We start from the raw sequence: 21,308 nt of genomic DNA on the forward strand, positions 1-21,308 counted from the left end.
TGAGACAATTTCTGTGGTACGTCTTCATTTTCAATCGTGAAATCTTCATTCACTTCAGTGTCTTCCACAGCAGTAGTATTTTCTTCGGGAAATACATCTTCGTCAGACATCTGAAGGCCATTTTTTCTGGTGGTATTGGAATAGGAAGATCATCATTGTTGTTTGGTACTGGTCTCCTTGCTGATTCCATTAACGTTGCAGAAATAACAGTCCATGAAATGATCCTTTGGCTCTCTCTAAATCATAGGTATTGCAAATGGCATTGCTCTCTTCCTCTTATTTAACCAATCCCTTAGTCCATTTGAACAAGCTGAGCAGATGTTGTTTGGGGACCAACTCTTATCATGATCCCGAGAGAGCAGCCAAAGTATAACTGGTAGATCTTGATTTCACTTGTGATGGCACGTTGCTGAGCTTTGGTGGTAAATGAACCACAGACATGACAAAATATATCAGGACTGTTCTTGCAGAAAGTAAAATTTATAAAAAGAAAAGATTATGAAAACATAAAATTACAAAATGAATACAAATAGTTATAAAACAGAAGTCAGAATTTACCTGTATAAGACGTTTACGTGTAGCGATACTGCTGATGGGAGTTATACACCATTCTTATCTCATCAAAAAACTGTGCCTGATAGAAGGACACCGATTGCATTTTTGAAATCTGCGGACAAAACTACATCAAAAACACTTTATAATATCCCTGGTGAAAATTGGCTGTTGACCAGTGTTATTAGGGATGACAATATAACCGTTATTTGAAAAATTGAGATATGGAGGCCAAGGTATTGGCGCACAATTTTAAAAAACGGCAAGTTATTTAAAAGAAGGTAGAGTCTCCGTCCGTTTCGACGATCAGTACTGAATTGTTCCATAAGGAAATGTCCAGCTTATCAAAATTTCATATAAGTGTCTGGTTTTCAACACACAGGTAAACTCTTAAAGGGAGTGCCAGGTAGAATCAGAGTCACAAAACATATGAACAAGATGGAACTTTGCATTATAGGTATGATCCCGCCAAGCAACTTCTATACAGTTTCCGTCATGTAACTCAGAATTTGATCACTAATATTCGTAAACATATACCATCAATATCTTCCAACGGAGCCACGTTCATTAGTGTCTTTTATAACTAAAATTAGGTCCTTCCTTACTTTACAGCTAAAATACTATATCGCAAGTGTGATTGGTCACCAATGTTGTGATGTTTACTTGGTGGGAACCATCGTTGTGGTGTAGCTACTTCTCGGTGATTGTTACCTCTTTTGAGAATTTGGTTTATTTATATTTTTCTTATTGGTGTTTTCGTTTAGTAGATGCCATCTGAATGATGCCATTCAGTACTCAAAAGTTTTCTTAGACTAATCTTATGCCTCTTTCTTTTCTTCTGAGACAGAACTTGTGCAAACTTCCATTTGATGATACGATCTTTCGATTTTAAATTTCGTTGGAGTAAATTTTCTCCATACAGCATTAAATTATCTCGAATGTCTGTGCTGTTGCCAGTATTAATATTAAAAATTCATTTCAGTATATTATCTTGTTCTAAGTAGAAAACTCCAAGTGCGATAATTTTCTTTTCAATTCAGTGTAATATACTTTATCTATTAGATCACTTTCTTTTCGTTTACAATAACTTAATATGACGCATCTTCATAAATGCTTACATATTTAAAGTTTCCAGTGTGTAAAACAGATGAGACAGACAGTGAGAGAAGTAAAAGTATTGGTTTTCACCTACAGTTTTTTTTTTTCAAGTTCAACCACGGGATGTTGACATTTTGACATTTTCTTTCCTTAGATTCCTTTCCTATAAAAGTGTTACTATTACTTCCAGCTGTTTCTCGGCATTGTAAATATTTGTCCACTATAGATGTTTAAATCTATAAAATAAGAATTTTCTCTAAAATAAATGCTAGAGGGGTTAGTGTTAAAAAAACACAGACAATCACATCAGAATATTTCATAGTAAACAATTGTACACCAGAGGAGTTCGCTAGGTCGCCAACAATCTTCCGACTGGTTACTGCAAACCCTTCAGCGGCAGAAGGTATTTTTACGAATTAGGGTGGTTTTAGAAAGATTGATGCGGAATAGAATCGAATGTTTTTCTATCAACAAGTCATACTGTTATAAAGCATCAGTTTTTTATTTATTTATGCGCCCTTTTAAAGCCTAGCCAGGCTCATGGGCCCGGTTTCCTGGTTTCTATGGCATATGTGTTCCCCCCAGCTGGACGGGACGCCAGTCCATTGCAGCGTTACTCAAGAAACAGGAAGAAAGAGTGAGAGAAAGTTGGAGCGAAAGAGTACAGCAGGGTTCGCCACCACCCCTTGCCGGAGCGTCGTGGAGCTTTATGTGTTTTCGTTCAATAAACACACACAACGCCCGGTCTGGGAATCGAAACCGCGATCCTCCGACTGCGAGTCCACTGCCCTAACCACTGGGTCATTGCGCCTCCACATAAGGCATCAGTAAACTTCGTTTTTACTACAGACAGCACAGTTTTATTAGAAGTTGTTAGACACACCCTGACACCTTTGATCCGACGAGGATTGCGGTTATCACAAAAGAACTGAAACCGCGTCTGAAGATATTTTATACACCGAGTATATACTACCGACGGGCCTGTTATTTTCGGCTAAGTCAGTGTTTTTTATATGAATTATAATATTTGACTGTTATCGCAAATTAATTTCATATATGAATTCATATTCCCATACTTCTTTGCAAATATAGACGTGACTGGTTTTCAGAAGAAAGTCAAAATCTTGTACCAATATCCAACTGTTAAGTCATTTCGTGATCTCTTCTTGTTATATAGTGTTTCCACAGCTTTTGTGGAATTCTTCTGCTTGATGTTTATCGAATATTGATTGTATTTAAAATATTGATTTTTATTCTAAATCTAAGACTAAAAAATAATCGCCATCTTCTAATTGAAAGAGCTATTTTTTCGGAGCTATTATTTGTATTCATTTTCTGTTAAACAATTTCTAGTGAAAAGAAAGAAAAAAATTATACAAGCTTGCGGCTAATACTGCTAAATTTGTCTTTTTCGCTAATGGAGATTTCATACCCATTCCTGCATTAGAATTCTTCATTGAGAAAGAGAGAGAGAGAGAGAGAGAGTTTGGGGTGGGGTGGAAATTCCATAGATTTTAATCAGTTTTTTTCCGTTGAATGTAATTAATATATTGTTGTGTGTACTAATTGTTCACCTCACACCTTATGATATTGTCTTAATCTCCGATGTTTTATTCTTGTCTGCGGATATTTTTATTTAGTTTAGCTATCCTTCTGGAGATACACACACACACACACACATACACACACACACACACACACACACACACACACACATATATATATATATATATATAACATCGTCCTGCGTAGGACTGCCACGTTGCATTTGCAAATAGACTTTACTGTTCGATACTGTTACTACATATTTCTCGCTCAGAGATTTAAAACTAGTTGTCTTTCTCCTTATGAGATCAGCGACTGTGTGTTGCATTAAAAGTATATACTGTGAGCAAGAGCGAGTGACTGGTATCTGTAGCCGGCGGTTGTCCTGTACGGAGGAAGGGAAATTACCCGGAAACCATTGGTCTACAGGTATCACTACGGCTAGAAAGGGAGTGGTAGACTCTCTTGCTTACAATATATGGACGCATATCATATGTCGGTAACCAGCTGGAAAAGATGTTTTCCTGACGCTAAAAAGTAGTAACACCGTCTTGCGTAGACGTTGGCAAATAGACTTTACTATATATATATATATATATATATACACACATCTCTCCCTCTCTCTCTCTCTGTCTTTGTCCACTACCACCGCTTGACAACCAGTGTTGATTTGTTTATGTCCTCTTAACTTAGCAGTTTGGTAAAATGAGTGTGATAGAATAAGTACCAGGTTTCAAATAATAATAATAATAATAATAATAATAATAATAATAAGTACTGGATAAATGCTAGATGGGTTAGTGTTAAAAAACACAGACAATCACATCAGAATATTTCATAGTAAACAATTGCAGTCTAATGACTGAAAAAGATACACACACGCACACACACGCACGCACGCACGCACGCACACACACGCACGCACGCACGCACACACACACACACACCCACACACACACATACATACATACATATATATATATATATATATATATACGGTCCCACGTACACACACACACACATATATACATGTAATAAATCATAATATATATGTGTGTGTATATATATATGTGTGTGTATGTAGACACACACACACACACACACATAGACACACATACACATAGACACACACACACACACACACACATAGACACACATACACATAGACACACACACACACACACATGTAATAAATTCATATATGTATGCATGTATGAGCGTGTCTATTCTTCCTTCTATGACTGCTTTTGACCACGTATGTGTACCTTTCACAGAGTTAATCAGATTTACAACGGTTTGAATAACAATTCAAATCCGTGGTAGAAATATTTTAGACAACCAGATATATCAGATGCTGAAGCTACTAAGATGTAACGGCTTTTAAGATTCGATTAATTTCATCCTCTATATAAAAAAAAAACAACTATTTTATAGCAACAGATAAAGAAAATCTTGTAAAGACTAAGAAAAAGCTGGTTGGTAATGGCGCTGGCTTTAGAAGATCTGTATTTTATACTTTAAAATCATGGAGAGTAGTTTTAAATGGATACTTGTGAATGCACAACTGTTATTCACAGTAACTTCATATATGTAATTGTGTTGAATGTATGTGTGTGTGTATGCGTGTGTATGAATAGATGGATGCATGCATGCATGTGTGTACGTGTGCATATATGTAAGTATGCATGTATATATGTACGTGTGTGTGTATGTATGTGTGAACGTGTATGTGTGTGTATGTGAATGCGTGTGTTTCTATGTAGCTATGCCTGCGCATGCGTTGGTGTGTGTGAGTGTGGTAAGAAGCTTGTTTCTCAACCACATGGTTCCGGGTTCAGTCCCACTGTGTTGCACTTTGAGCTAGTGTCTTGTACTTTAATCTCGGGCTGACCAAAGCCTTGTGAGTGAATTTGGTAAACGGAAACTGAAAGAAGCCAGTCCTATGTGTGTGTGTGTTTTTGTGTGTGTGTGTTTGTGTGTGTGTGTGTTTTTGTGTGTGTGTGTTTTTGTGTGTGTGTGGTTGTCCCCACCACCACCGGTACTGACGTGTTTACTTCCCCGTAACTTAGCAGTTCAGCAAAATATTCTGATAGAATAAGAACAGGCTTAAAAAAATAAAAAGCATTGGTGGCGATTCATTTAATGACTGAAGAAAAAGATAAAAGATGTATGTATGTTTGTATGTATGTATGCATGTATACATGTATATATGTATGTACACGTATGTGTGTATATTACATGGAGAACTTGAGAAAAGTTTTGCATAATTTTTACTGTTCCACTTAGGAACAGTAAAATGCGTAGGAGTGGCTGTGTGGTAAATAGCTTGCTTACGAACCACGTGGTTCCGGGTTCAGTCCCACTGCGTGGTACCTTGGGCAAGTGTCTTCTAATATAGCCTAGGGGCCGACCAAAGCCTTGTGAGTGGATTTGGTAGACGGATTTGCTCGACTAAAGACGGTGCTCCAGCATGGCCGCAGTCAAATGTCTGAAACAAATCAAAGAATAGAAGAGTATAAGTGCATTACCATGAAATTTGAACAAAAACTTAGAAGGAAAAGAGACAGAGCAAAAGAAACTCATGTGGATTTCCCAAATCCAATCTACTAGTAGCACAGTAAAGATTTGTAAGACATTCCAAAAATTCTCCATCTGAGATTCTTATGTGAATAGGTGCAAACACTTGGGTGTATGTATCGATAGTTCAACCAACACAACAACTCGATCACATTTTCACAAACACCGGGAACTCTCTTAGCTCAAAACATCTTGTCGCTTTGTTAGCAACCAGTTTGGACTCTCTCAAGAACTTAAATAAAACTCAAAGAAAAATCATACATGTATACACATACACACACATATATACGTATGTATGTATGTATGTATTTATGTATGTATGTATGTATTTATCTATGTATATATGTATATATATATATATATATATATATACATACATATATATATATATATATATATATATATATAAATATATATATATATATACATACATATATATATATATATATATATATATAAATATATATATATATATATATATATATATATATATATATATATATATATATATATATATATATATATATATATATATATATATATATAAAACTATTCCCTTACATATGTTAATATATGCGAAACAGACAATGAGAAGAAAATACATTTTTGTTAAAAAATTATTCAAGTAACATATGATGACAATAACCAGAAGCGACTACGTATTTCTAAATAGATTCACTGAGGCAGTAAGAGTATTAGGAAATTATGATACCAGAATTTACAATGAATTCAGCCGCCATTTAGTCAATGCAAAAGCTCTATTGACACAAGGACCGTATGTTGCAACCGATGATTAAATGCTAATTAATTACACACGCACGCACACACACACACGAACGCTCATGCGCATACGCTTATATATATATATATATATATATATATATATATATATATATATATATATATATATATATATACACACATAACTTGCAGATTGTATTATATATGCTGTGTGTTTCGTCTATACGTTCGTGTATAAGCTTATGTATGTATGAATGTATATATTTATATGTGTGTACGTGCGTGCGTGTATGTGTGTGTGCTTGTGTACATACATACATACATACATACATACATAGTCACACACCTCGCGGCAGACAGAGAGGAAGATGGAGCATAGAAAGAGAGAGGGAGAGAGAAGAGGTGAAGGTTTTATTTCCAGATTGTCCAAAGTTTCCAGTTAAACAGATGTGAAAGTAAAAAAAAGAGACCGTCTCAATTATATGACCTAATCTTCGTTGAAAGTACATAAAAATAAATCGAAAGGATAAAAGAAGGCCATAATAAAAAAGAATGGGTAAAATATATGCTAGGGATTAAAATAAATTCAAATATGTTTCTACGTAGAATATGGATTGAAATTACTATTATAGAAACATAAGACAGACAACGAATCCCTTAAAATTCGCCAATTCATAAAAACTTCAAGAGCCTTGGTCGTAGTTATTTTTGGATTCTATGACGGTTGTGAGTTCCATTAATAATTTGATTTGTAGTTTCATGAAGTTTTTTTTTTCTTTTTTTGGTTTGGTTATGGGTAGTGGATCTTTTTACTGCCGGGCATTATTTTGTTGGGGTGCAAGTTATCTCCTACCAAAGTGTAGGGTACAAGAGTGTCATTTGAGGTACACCGTCTGGAAGTGGCTTTTTTTTTGTTTTTGTCTGTGTGTGGGATGATAGTGGTATGAGTAGGTTTAATCACTTAATCCTTGGCCCGGTTTACCTCCACCACCACCACCACCAACAACAACAACAACATCAGTAATACTACCACCACCACTGCCTCCATGTTACTTCCACAACCTCCATTCTCACCACCACCACCAACAACAACAACAACATCGCCATCAACGCCTTTAATGTCCACCAGCTTCACCACCACCACCACCAACAACAACAACAACAACAACAACAACACTACCACCACCACTACCTCCATGTTATTTCTAAAAACTTCCATTCTCACCACCACCACCATCACCAACAACAACATCGCCATCAACGCCTTTAATGTCCACAAGCTTCACCATCACACCATCGCCAATACCACCACAAACAACAATACAAAATTATCGTCGACCATAATCACCGCCACCGCCACCATCACCACCACCACTGCCACTACATTACTTGGCTTTTTTCTCCAGTCTTCTTCACTCTTCTCATTTGATCGATTGGAACTGAAAAAGAGTTCTTGTGAGTTGGATGAAATTCACAAAAATAAATAAATAAATACTTAAAACTTTACGCAATTCTTTGAAGCGTATTATAGATCATTTAACAACGATATTTAGATTTCTTCAATGTGACTGTGGTTCCGGGTTCAGTCCCACTGCGTTGCAGCTTGGGCAAGTGTCTTCTGTTATAGCCTCCGGCTGACCAAAACATTGTGAGTGGATTTGTTAGAAGGAAACTGAAAGAAACTTATTGTAAATATCTATCTATTTATCTATCTATCTATCTATCTATCTATCTATCTATCTATTTATTTATCTATCTATCTCTCTCTCTCTCTCTCCCTCTCTCTCTCTCTCTCTCTCTCTATATATATATATATATATATATATATATATATATATATACTTATATGTGTGTGTCTTTATATCTGTGTTTGTCGCCCACCACTGCTTGACAACCGGTTTGGTAAAAGAGAGCGATAGAATTAAGTCCCGGGGGTCGATTTGTTCGACTAAAGCCGTTTAAGGCGGTGCCCCAGCTTGGCCGCAGTCAGAATGACTGAAGCATGTAAAAGATTACCGAAGCAAATCGGTGTTTTTGATGTTATCGTTTAGTTCGTGGTCAAGACATAGAACGCAGCCTGTCTATTTGGTACAACCGCACCTACTTCCAGCCGTCACGTGTCTGTGTTTGTCGTCCCCCCCCCCGCCACAACATCACTTCACAACCGATGCTGGCGTGTTTACGTCCCCGTAACATAGCCGTTCGGCAAAAGACACCGATAGAATAAGTACTAGGCTTCCAAAGAATAAGTCCTGGGGTAGACTTGCTCGACTAAAGGCGGTGCTCCAGCATGGCCGCAGTCATATGACTGAAACAAGTAAAAGAGTAAGAGAGTTGATAATGACAAAGTTATTTGACTAAATACTTCATTATTTTCACAATTAATTAAAGCAAAAACAGTATGTTTCAAAAGAGTTACGGTACCACAAAGGTTAAAGTGATCTAAATTAAAACATCCTTTAAAAATTTACTGGTCACTTTGAGTTCCAAACACCTGCTTAATAATGACAAAATTACTTTAAAAAATTAAGTAAAGCAAAAGCAATGTATTTCAGTGGAAATACACTGATAAAAAGGTTAGATGCAACGAAAAGCAGTAACATACAATCATCAAAACACTGTGCTAAACTGAGATGGCTTGGGGGCAACTCAGAAGGTCAAACGACGATTATCGTTTTTCCTGGTTGCCAAAATTAATATTTACGTTTTCAAATTCCGCCGAGGTCGACAATCCCTTTCGTTCTTACGGGGTCGATAAATTAAGTACCAGTTGCGTACTGGGGTCGATGTAATCGACTGGCCCCCTCCCCAAAAATTTTGGGCCTTTTGCCTAGAGCAAAAAAGAATATTAATATTTACGTTTTCAAATTCCGCCGAGGTCGACTATGCCTTTCGTTCTTACGGGGTCGATAAATTAAGTACCAGTTGCGTACTGGGGTCAATCTAATCGACTGGCACCCTCCCCTAAAATTTCGGGCCTTGTGCCTAGAGCAAAAAAGAATATTAATATTTACGTTTTCAAATTCCGCCGAGGTCGACTATGCCTTTCGTTCTTTCCGGGTCGATAAATTAAGTACCAGTTGCGTACCAGTCGATGTAATCAACTTTCACCCTCCCACCGAAATAGCTGGCCTTTTGTCAAAATTTGCATCCAGTTCATTAAGCAGATGAGCAGGCAGAATCGTTAGCACCCCGGGGGTAAAATGAGTTGTAGTATTTTGTCCGTCTTTACGTTCCGAGTTCAAATTTTGCTGAGGTCGTCTTTACCTGTAATTCTTCCGGGGGTTGATGAAACAAATACCATTTGAAGACTAGAGTCGATCTAATCAATTTACTCCTCCCACTGAACTTGTACCAAAATTTGAAACCCGTATTTTTGTTCAATGTTCAAATCTTCGTCAATGAAAACTTCATCTTTTAACTTTTCGGTTTTGAAATAAGGTATCCAATTGTTTAACCGTGATTTGAAAGTCATTAAATTAAAGTACGTCCCAGCCTTCATCTAAATATGTGGCTTTGTGTTTATATTAGAAAGGAAAACTATAAATGCATAAGGAAGTGGCGTGCCAAGTGTTAGAATCAGGGTGGGGGGGGCGGTCGATTAAACACGTTACACTTCTTACTTAAATGCCTCTTTACGATCCGAGTTCAAATCTCATCAAGGTCAACCTCGCTATTCATGTTTCCGGTGTCGATAAAAATACAGTATCAAATCATTGGGTTTAACAACCTCTTTTCTCCTAAAACTTTAATCCTTCGTTCTTTGTTAGTTAGGGTAGGCAAAATAGTTGCGGGTAGAGAAACGTGATTTCTTTGACAACATTTATATTCCCCTGAAAAATTTAAACCAGAAATCAAAATGAATAGATAAAATAAAAATAAAAAAGTATATGTGTGTGTGTGTATATATGTGTGTGTGTGTATATATATATGTGTGTGTGTGTGTGTGTGTGTGTGTGTGTGTGTGTGTGTGTGTGTGTGTATATATATATATATATATAATATATATATATATATATAATAACGGTTTCAAGTTGAATGTGGACCGCTATAAATATAGATCATTGAAACAACCAACCAAACGCATATGTAAACGATTGAGGAAGACTCCAAGGAATAATAATAATAATAATAATAATAATAATAATAATAATAATAATAATAATAATAATAATAGTAGTAACAATAATAATAATGGGAAAAAGAACGGCGTGCCGTTTATTTAGACAAAACAAAACGAAAAAAAAAGTGCTGGGAGTGAAGTAAAAACAAGTGTTAGTCGTTTGAGAGAGAAGTATTGCCTTTAAACAAACTATATAAAACCGGAAGTGACAGAGAGAGAAAGAGAGGAAGTAGGAAAGCAAATACATAGCACTCACATCAAACGAACACGGATACTTACACACACACATACACACACACACACACACATATGAGCACACACACTGTCACGCAAGTAACAGACACACACACACACACACACACACACACACACACATAGACATACATTTATCTGTCTATCTATATAGGGTGCAGGCGATGGCAGTGTGTTAAGAAGTTTGCTTCTCAATCACATGGTTCCGGGTTCAGCCCCAATCCGTGGCCCCTTGAGCAATTGTCTCCTTATGTAGTATAGAGCTGACAGAATGCTTGTGAGTGGATTCGGCAGACGGAAACTGAAAGAAGCCCGTTGTGTGTGTGTGTGTGTGTGTGTGTGTGTGTGTGTGTGTGTGTGTGTGTGTGTGTGTGTGTGTGTGTGTGTGTGTGCCTGTGATTATCCTACTTTGAATAAGCAACACGCATTGGGATCGAATCATTGGGCTAAAATTTTTCAAGGCGGTGCCCCTACATCGCTGCAGTCTAATGACAGAAACAGTTACAGACACATGCGCACTGACAAACAGAGAGAGGAGGGTGACGGAGAGACTACCACAGTGAAGCACACACACACACACACACACACACACACACACACATACATATATATATATATATATATATATATATATATATATATATATATATATATATATATTACTAGATGTACCCGCCGTGATCCGTTGGGTCACAATCATTCCATGTTGAAAATGTCGATGCTCAGCGGGGAAGAAAAAAAATACTATTTCGAACTTCATGCAATAAAATTCTTAAATAATACTATTCTGCTTTTGGTGTGACAACATAAACACGACGAAGTGTTTCTTCTTTGAAAACGTTCAAATGGCCTTCAACTTTTTCCCTCGCTTTCTTCTTTGCTATCCTTTGTTCCTACTGTTCCAAGTGAAATACGTGGGTACTTCAGCATAAAGTAATATTCATCAAAGTCATCATTGATGCACAATGAAAAGAATTCTGTCATATGTCGTTCATTGACAGCCTCATTATTTCATTGATATCCTCATTATTTCTGAACAGTATTCTTTGTTCATCTAGTAAATGAAATTGCAGTCTCACCATTGCAAGTGCTCTTTCATGAATTGAAAATCCTAAAATGGATGCAACTACTTTGGATGATCCAAAATACCTACCCATTACGTTATAACTGTTTAATTAAATAGCAGCTTGGTAATTTCTTTTCAGAGTGTACTTGACGACATACTTAAATGACTTCACTGAGGCAACGATTTCAACGTTGCAGTGGCATTTGAATGCTCGTAACGGAGTTATTGTAAAGTACAACCCATTTGTTGTTTTTCCATTCCTATGAGATTCAACTCTTCCCAATGCAACTGATCTTCACCTATATAGAGATAGTCTGTTTTGTTTTTTTTAACTTTTGATTAAGATAATAAAGATTAATATTTTATTTTAAATGAAATGGTAATTTTCACTTTTATGAAAAAAGAATTAGATACCCGTGATTTAAAATATACTTCATAAGAATATAAGGAGAATTTCTATCTTTTAGTTCAAGGCACTCCAAAAGTTGCATGATTAAGGGAAGGAAAAAGTAAATAAGAAAAGGACGTTCAGCGGTACCTGCGATGACTCTTCAAAGTGTCGACATTCTCAACTTGATTTTTTAAAGGGGAAAATGATTATTTTACATCATTTACATTGTTTACATTTGACAGATATTTGTCCTCATCTTGTTTGTTGTGTTAACAACAAATAAGATGAGGACAAATATCCGTCAAATGTAAATAATGTACATAATTCCTCATCTCTTGAATATAGAATTATTTTATTTGTAATTTTTATCGTCTTAATCAAATGGCAAGAAAACACAAGATAAATAGATAGATAGATAGATAGACAGACAGACAGACAGACAGACAGATAGACAGATGAATGTTTGTCTGTCCTCGTTTGTCTCCTCTGTGTGTTGCCCCTTGTAGGTAGTAAAGAAATATGATAGATAGATAAATGGATGGATGGATGGATGGATGTGTAATGGACGGTCTGATGTGAGGTGACGAGACTGGCTCTCTCGTACCAGATCACATAGCCCTTACAATGAAGAGAAACTGAATAGAACATATAGGTGCCAGATGTAAAAGAGACACAACCGCATAAGAAAGATTAAGAGAACATTTATTGGTGTAATGACCTGTGTCCGTGTGTGCGCCTTGAATACAAAATTTTAGACAGGCCGTCATAAGAACAAAATGTGTGTGTGTGTGTGTGTGTGTGTGTGTGTGTGTGTGTGTGTGTGTGTAAGCATAGATGTATACGCGTGTGTTGAGTACATATAAGGATGGCAATAAGAAGAAAGTGAAAGAGTCTACAACTATTGAAGTGAGAAGCATGTTCATAGACAAAAGAAAGATAATGCCAGTTCGTACACGGTTGTTAGAATACTGTATCCAGAAGTCGCGGCCAATGGACATGAGTTAAAATAAGAACAGTAATAAACGAGTGAAGAACGAATATATAGTGTGTGTCTTTAATTAGAAGAAAAAAAATTACCGTCCCAAAATACAATATCTGTTTCAACTCACAGTTTCACATCAGGAATCTTGCAACACAAATTCATAAACGTGTACACACACACACACACACACATACACACACACACACACAAACACACACATACACATACACACACACACAGCATTGAATGATCCTTCCGTTTAATGTAAAATTGTTTTTATTATAACGTGTGTGTGTGTGTGTGTGTGTGTGTGTGTGCGTGTGTAAAAAAGAAATTGAAAATGACCTGCCTTCCGTCATGAATGACCATGGGATTGCACCTAGAAAATTCCTCTTCGAGGCACAAGTCCGAGCAAGGCTATTTATGGAAGACCAGCAGTCGTTCATGCTTACCAGCCTCCCCTCTCCACGCCATTATATGTACATAGGATAAAGAGTAAAAACCCCTTCGGTCATGAATGACCATGGGATTGCACTTAGAAAGTTACTCTCCGAGGCACAAATCCAGGCAAGATTATTTATGTAAGACCAGCAGTCGCCCATGCATACCGGTCTCCCTTCTCCACGCCACCAGTGTTATCCAAGGGAAAAGCAAAGGGGCCGATACAGCTTGGCACCAGTGACCAACAAGTAAAAGAATAACAACAATATACAATTCAAGAAATTCTTCATTTCAGGGATATTTTGTTCATGGATTTTCAAAAAATGCCATGTTCAAAATTATTCATACCCTAAGTTTACTGAGTCCAATATCTTTCTTTAATAGTCAATAGCATTGCCTTTGCTTTTTTATGACTGCTTCTAGACAGTTCTTGTACGCGTCCACAAGTTTCCTGCATGTCTCTTGTGAGAGGATGGTCTACTCTTCCTTGGCGAAAGCCTCGAGCTGGGTCAAGTAGAAATAGAGGAAAAGTGTTCTGGTCATTCTCAGTTTCTGATCCTCATGGCCAAGAACAAGGAGCTCAGTGTCTTGTGCGTACCCACAGTGAAGGAAAGGGTTACAAGGCCATTCCAAAGCAATATGGTGCCCCTGTAGCAACCGTCCAGAGCATAATCAGCAAGCACAAGAGATTCAACACTGCTAAAACCCTCACTGGGCGTGGCAAGAAGCGTAAGGTGTCTCCCAAACTTGTCAGGAAAATCTGCTGAAATGTCAACAACAACCCCCGAACCAAATAATTGAAACGCATGACCAGGCAGGGACGAAGGTCTCATGAACCACCATTGAGCGAGTTTTGCATATAAGGAGGTCTCCATGGACGTAGGCCTCGGTAGACGCCGCTACTCAGGAAAAAACATCTGGAGGCTCGTCTGGCCTTTACTAGAGGTCATCTGAAGCAAGATCCCAGCTTTTGGTTAACCATCCTGTGATCTGATGAGAGGAAGCTAGGAGAAGCATACAAGCCGAAGAACACTGTGCCTACCGACAAGCATGGTGGTGGAAACATAATACTATGGGGATGCTTCTCTTCCAGTGGCACAGGGAACCTTGTCAAAGTCCAAGGAACCATGAGAAAGGAGGATTACATTAGGATCCTCGATGAAAACGTGAAGAAATCTGCTGAGAAACTCCAGCTCGGCCACAAATGGAAGTACCAGCAGGACAATGATCCGAAACATACCATCAAGATAGTGAAGAAATGGTTCAAAGACAATGATGTCAACGTCGTAGAATAGTGAAGTCAGAGTCCAGACCTCAATCCGATCGAGAACTTGTGGTGAGACTTGAAGACCAAAGTGATGGCAAGGAAACCGACCAACCTAATCCAGCTCGAGGCTTTCACCAAGGAAGAGTGGGGCAACATCCCAGAGAATGCTTGTGGACACATACAAGAATCGTCTAGAATCTGTCATAAAAACAAAGGCTATGCTATTGACTATTAAATGAAGATATTAGACTCTGTAAACTTAGGGAATGAATAATTTTGAACATGGCATTTTTTGGAAATCTATGAATAAAATACCCCTGAAATGAAGAATTTCTTGAATTGTGTATCATTTTTTCCCTTGTTGGTCACATATAACTCATAAACTATGCATTCATTTCATCACAAAAATTTTTTAAATCACAAAAATTAACAAGGGCATGAATAATTTTGAGGACATATGTATGTGGTATTATGATTGCAACAATAACGATAAGTATAAGCAGAATATCGAACATCTAATGAAGAATCTACTTGCTTTATTATAAAAAATATCTTGAGAAAATGCTCAAACAGTTTAATAGCAATAGACTATTTTTTTATTTATTTAAATACTTACCATGTTTATAACTATATTTTCTTGACATACGAATGATTATAACTTGAGGAAGCAATATTTCGTTTTCATCATCTTTATTACTTAACGTCACATTCTTTACTTTCTCACTATTTATAATAAAATATATTATTGAATGTATTCACCAGTGAGGTAGATGTTTCTGGTTGGAACCCCCAGGTTTTCTCTCTTGAAATCGCCTGGTTAAGAGTTCATCCAGGTACAGGAATGCTACCGGACACCTTGTAACTATGTTATGCTACCAACCAGCATGTTACGTTGGGTGTTTAAGAACTCAAAGGTGCATAAAACACCCCACAAACATCAAAAACAAGCTGAAGATGACTGTCACTTCACACTAGTCTTTAGATGTCTGGGTACGTCCCCTGGCGCACACATTCCCTAGCCTCAAATCACCGCGAAAGGTTGAAAGAGACTGAAGAGTTTTCAAACCAAATCTCCCGAAAAAAAAACCTCAACGATATTGTGACGTCATAAACACAATATAAGAAAATTTGAAATTGCTTTGGACTAAACAAATGATTCATAAATCGATTTCTCTCACACACACACACACACACACACACAGATACTTTTTCTGTCTCACCTTCTCTCTCTCTCCATACACACATAAGCATAGGCACAAACACAAAGATACATATATTATACAGGCATACAAATATTTTACACATGCACACACGCACACACACGCATATAATCATAGGTATTTACATAATATATCTGTATGTATGTATATATGTATGTATATATATATATATATATATATATATATATATATATATATATATATATATATATATATATATATATATATATATATATATATATACACACATATACATATACATATATATATATATAAGTATGTATATATATATATATATATATATATATATATATATATATATATAGGGGCAGGCGTAGCTGTTTAGTAAGAACCTTGCTTCCAACCACATGGTTCCGGGGGGTTCAAGTCCTACTGCGTGGCACCTTGGGCAAGTATCTTTTCGTATTGTCCCGGGGAGTGGGGTGACCAAAGCCTTGTGAGTGGATTTGGTAGACGCAAACTGAAAGATGCCAGTCGTATATTCCCTATTTTAACGTGTTTAAGGAACCCCCTAATTTGGGGGGGATAGCTTAAAATTTAGAAAAAATGTTTTGTAAGGGATTATAATACTATCCATGTATAAGAAACTCCCATATTTTTTCACCTCATTTTTGACAAAAAAAAAGGGTTCGTTATAGACGTTAAAATACAGTGTACACGCACATATATAGTATAATAAGGAAAGGAGAAATAGAAGTGTAGACGTTACTTCATTCCAAGTTGATACAAATATCCAATAAAAACTCTACAATTTGTTTCCAAGCCTAATTAATTCAAAACAAAACGAAATACAATCGTTTTGAAATCACAAATTAGGCTTTTCCTCGGGAATTCATTATTGGGATGAATGGGTTCTACCAACAAAAATATAAAAACCTTTACAATAACCCAGAAAGGAGCAAACAATTAAATTATGATAGAAAGAAATTAACCGAACGCCAGAACGATCAAAAACAGAAAAATATATAAATTCTCTTCAGCGTTAATTCAAGTAACAATTCACAGTTTATAAATACAAAAAAACAACAAAAAAAAAGACAATCAACCTACAGAGAAGTTAATCAAACAAATAAACAATTAACTACTAAGAATTATATATCCTGGATATATTTAGGTGTGTGTTTGTTTTGGTGTCTGTGTCTGTTCCCCCGCTATCCCCTAACAAACGCTGCTGGTGTGTTTAGGTCTCCGTACCTTAGCGGTTCGGCAGAAGTGGCCGGTAGAATAAGTACTAGGCTTACAAAGAATAAGTCCTGGGGTCGATTTCTTCGACTAGAACCTTATTAAGGCGGTGCTCCAGCATGGCCGCAGTCAAATGACTGAAACAAATAAAAGAAAAGAATATATATGTTTGTGTGTGTGTGTACGTACATACATGTGTGCAGGCAGGCAGGCAGGCAAGCAGACCGATGGACAAAGAACATGCGGAGAAACCCGTGTTATGGCTATTTAACGTCATTGAATATCTACTCTAGAGAGAGTGACACTTCTTTCGAGACAGCCAATAATTTCGCCCACGTGGAAACTCATAAGGTTTAGTTTAAAACATACACCTTCGTCTGATACAAGGGACGCTTCTTGGCGTTTGAGCTCAGACCAAAGCAAACTAAACAAGTTGATGAGAGAAAGACAGAGAGAGAGAGAGAGAGAGAGAGGTGGTGGGGTATGATTCGATCTAATAAGATCTTGGGGTAGGTTTGCCCTGGATGCGCGCAGAGCAGTGAAACTGTTCTGCACGCAATTGTGCAGTGTCCGAAACTTTCGGAATTGTAGCTTTATGTTGAACAACTGCTATCACGTTTGGGAAGATACAACCGTCTTCCGCATCTGTAATAAAGATGTTCCACCGCCTTCTCTGAAGAGGGAAGGGAAGGAAGTGGCTGTGGCAAAATGAGGTGGAGTGGAAGACACGCATGAAAGGTTTAGTGACAGGTTTCATCTCCAGCCTCGGTTTAGTAAACTTGCCACTCAGTACATATGAGAAAAGATTGAAAAAAGGGACCACTCATGTTGTGAGTGAATGTGCCTGATTCAGGGAGAACATAAAAGTCTCTTTAAGGGTTCAGTGGAGAAACGTGGTTTGTGGGGTCGCACCCGTCCTTCACTCCATCATCATCCGATTTTTATACATCATCATAAATTTTTAATCTTGTCATCTCATTCGATCCCGCGACCCCTTTGTCTGCTCTCTCTTTGTCTGTACCTTTAATGGTGAATTAAAAAAATCAGTTATTTCGCTTCACCTAAATACACGGATTGTAGAGATGAGATAAAGCAGACGATACTCAATCGGTCAAGTTTATTAGTGTAGATTGGATTTATCTTCTCCAATCCCCTACATCGATTAAGACATACATACATACATACATACATACATACATACATACATATATGCATACATACATACATACATACATACATACATACATACATGCATGTACGCATGCATACATGCATACATACATACATACATACATACATACATGCATGCATGCATACATATATATATATATGTATACAGACATACATACAACTTACAGAAGTAAGTACATACATACGCATGTATACATATATATATATATACATATATTATGTACACACAAGGTTATGTGTGCGTGTGTGTGTAGGTGTGTGTGTTTTTGTATCTGTGTATGTTTGTGTATGTGTGTGAAATCGATTAATACATACATATATATACATATATATAATCTCTATCTCTCTCTCACTCTCTCTCTCTCTCTCTCTATATATATATATATATGTGTGTGTGTGTGTGTGTGTGTGTGTGTGTGTGTGTGTGTGTGTGTGTGTGTGTGTGTGTGTGTGTGTGTGTGTGCGTGTGTGTGTGTGCGTGTGTGTAAAATATTTGTATGCCTGTGTAATATATGTATCATTGTGTTTGTGCCTATGCTTATGTGTGCATGTGTGTAGGGAGATAGAGAAAGAAAGAGAGAGAGAGAGAGAGAGAGAGAGGGGGAGAGAGAGAGAGAGAAGAGACAGAAAGAGTATCTATGTGTGCGTGTGCGTGTGTGTGTGTGTGAAATCGATTTATGAATCATTGTTCAAATTTTCTTATATTCTCTTTATGACGTCACAATATCGTTGACGTTTTTCTTGGGAGATTTGGTTTGAAAACTCTTCAGTCTCTTTCAACCTTTCGCGGTGATTTGAGGCTAGGGAATGTGTGCGCCAGGGGGCGTACCCAGACATCTGAAGACTAGTGTGAAGTGACAGTCATCTTCAGCTTGTTTTTGATGTTTGTGGGATGTTTTATGCACCTTTGAGTTCTTAAACACCCAATGTAACATGCTGGTTGGTAGCATAACATAGTTACAAGGTGTCCGGTAGCATTCCTGTACCCGGATGAACTCTTAACCAAGCGATTTCAGGAGAGAAAACCTGGGGGTTCCAACCAGAAACATCTACCTCACTCGCAATACATTCAATAATATATTTTATTATAAATAATGAGAAAGTAATAAAGATGATGAAAACGAAATATTGCTTCCTCAAGTTATAATCATTCGTATGTCAAGAAAATATAGTTATAAACATGGTAAGTATTTAAATGAATGAAAGATAATGTCTGTTGCTATCAAAATTTCCGAACATCTTTTCAAGTCATTTATTATAAAACAAAATAGATTCTTCATTAGATGTTCGATATTCTGCTTATACTTATCACTGTTGTTACAATCACAATACCACATATAACGTTGTTTGCGAATGTTTGTCTAGCTTTGAGTGTGTGTGTTTATGTACTTAGTCTGTATGTGTGTCTCTTTCAAACTCACACATACACACTCAGTTTTTTCCCTCTCTGTCGCTGTCATCCCGTCTCTGTTTTTCTAATTCTCTCTCTCTCTCTCTCTCTCTCTCTCTCTCTCTCTCTCTCTCTCTCTCTCTCTCTCTATCTATCTATCTATCTATCTATTTATCTATCTATATTTCTGTCTATCTATCTATCTATCTATCTATCTACCTATCTATCTCTCGTTCTCCTTCTCTCTCTTCCCAGTGACACCCAATGTCACTCCCACAGAAGCCTACTTTTTTTATGTCACTAGTTGGCTTTCACCTTATTTCAGTAAAATTAAAGTTATTACCCTATATTCAGCAAACCTTTCGACCGTGTCTAACAAAAAATTCTTGTCTTGGGATCTCCATACGTCTCTCGTCTTTTGGATTAGCTTCTTATCAGATAGTACCAGTGTAGCATGTAGTGACGAATCTCTTTCTGCCTCGTTCTCAATCAAGTCCCGTGTTCCCAAAGTTTGATTTTATCCCCTTCTCTTCTATACATCTCTCCCTTCCATACATCAGCGACCTACTTGCCACCACGTCTTCTCTTATGCCACCTTCTTTTCTGCAAATGACACGACGCCTCATTTCTATCGTTAGAGAGAAACGTTAGACAGAAAAAGTTACATAGAAAATCTAACGTTTCCCAAATCAAGCATCATTCACTCGCAACCGAGCCAGGCACCAAACTTGCACTGATTCCATAAAAGGAGACGTTGAGATCATCCTTCATTGGAGCCATACCAACCTTTTCTCCCTTAACAGCAAAATAAATTCACCCACTGCTCGCATCAAAAAGCAACATCTTACCGCACTACATTCCCATTAAAAATGAGTGGTACACAGCTAGTGTATTCACAGTCTCACATAACGAAAGCACATCCTTTATATAGATACGATCGTATACACAAAATTGACCCTTCTACCAAGGACCAGAAAATATTTCAACTCTCAACAGCTTTTGACACTTTACGAGTGATACCTTACAATAAAATATCGTAAAATAAAGTACTAATCAAATGTTGGAATCAATAGTATCAGCTTAACGCCCCTCCCCTCAAAGATTTATGGCCTCCAGCCTCAACCAGAAACCTTTATCATTGTGTGTATCATTAATGATATAATTATTGAATCGTTAGCATGCCGGGCGAAATGCTTAGCGGTATTTCGTCTGCCGTTACGTTCTGAGTTCAAACTCCGCCGAGGTCGACTTTGCCTTTCATCCTTTCGG

At 37.1% G+C, this 21,308-nt stretch overlaps 1 long non-coding RNA gene across 3 annotated transcripts; it reads right to left on the reverse strand.

The window, feature by feature from the left end:
* Nucleotides 1-5,312: 5,312 nt before the first annotated feature.
* LOC128249610 (uncharacterized) lies at nt 5,313-16,116 on the reverse strand. 3 transcript variants are annotated; one of them, XR_016244772.1, is made up of 4 exons: nt 15,652-16,116; nt 9,528-10,346; nt 7,739-7,952; nt 5,313-5,683 (listed from the first exon to the last, which is right to left on the reverse strand). It is a non-coding gene; the product is annotated as an uncharacterized LOC128249610 (long non-coding RNA). The 3 variants fall into 3 exon arrangements; XR_008265723.2 differs by lacking the exon at nt 7,739-7,952; XR_016244771.1 differs by lacking the exon at nt 5,313-5,683 and having other exon boundaries at nt 6,707-7,952.
* Between the last annotated feature and the right edge of the window lie 5,192 nt (nt 16,117-21,308).

This window comes from Octopus bimaculoides, chromosome Z (genome assembly GCF_046866305.1).
Source record: "Octopus bimaculoides isolate indiv1 chromosome Z, ASM4686630v1, whole genome shotgun sequence".
In the NCBI taxonomy this organism is placed as follows: Eukaryota; Metazoa; Mollusca; class Cephalopoda; order Octopoda; family Octopodidae; genus Octopus; species Octopus bimaculoides.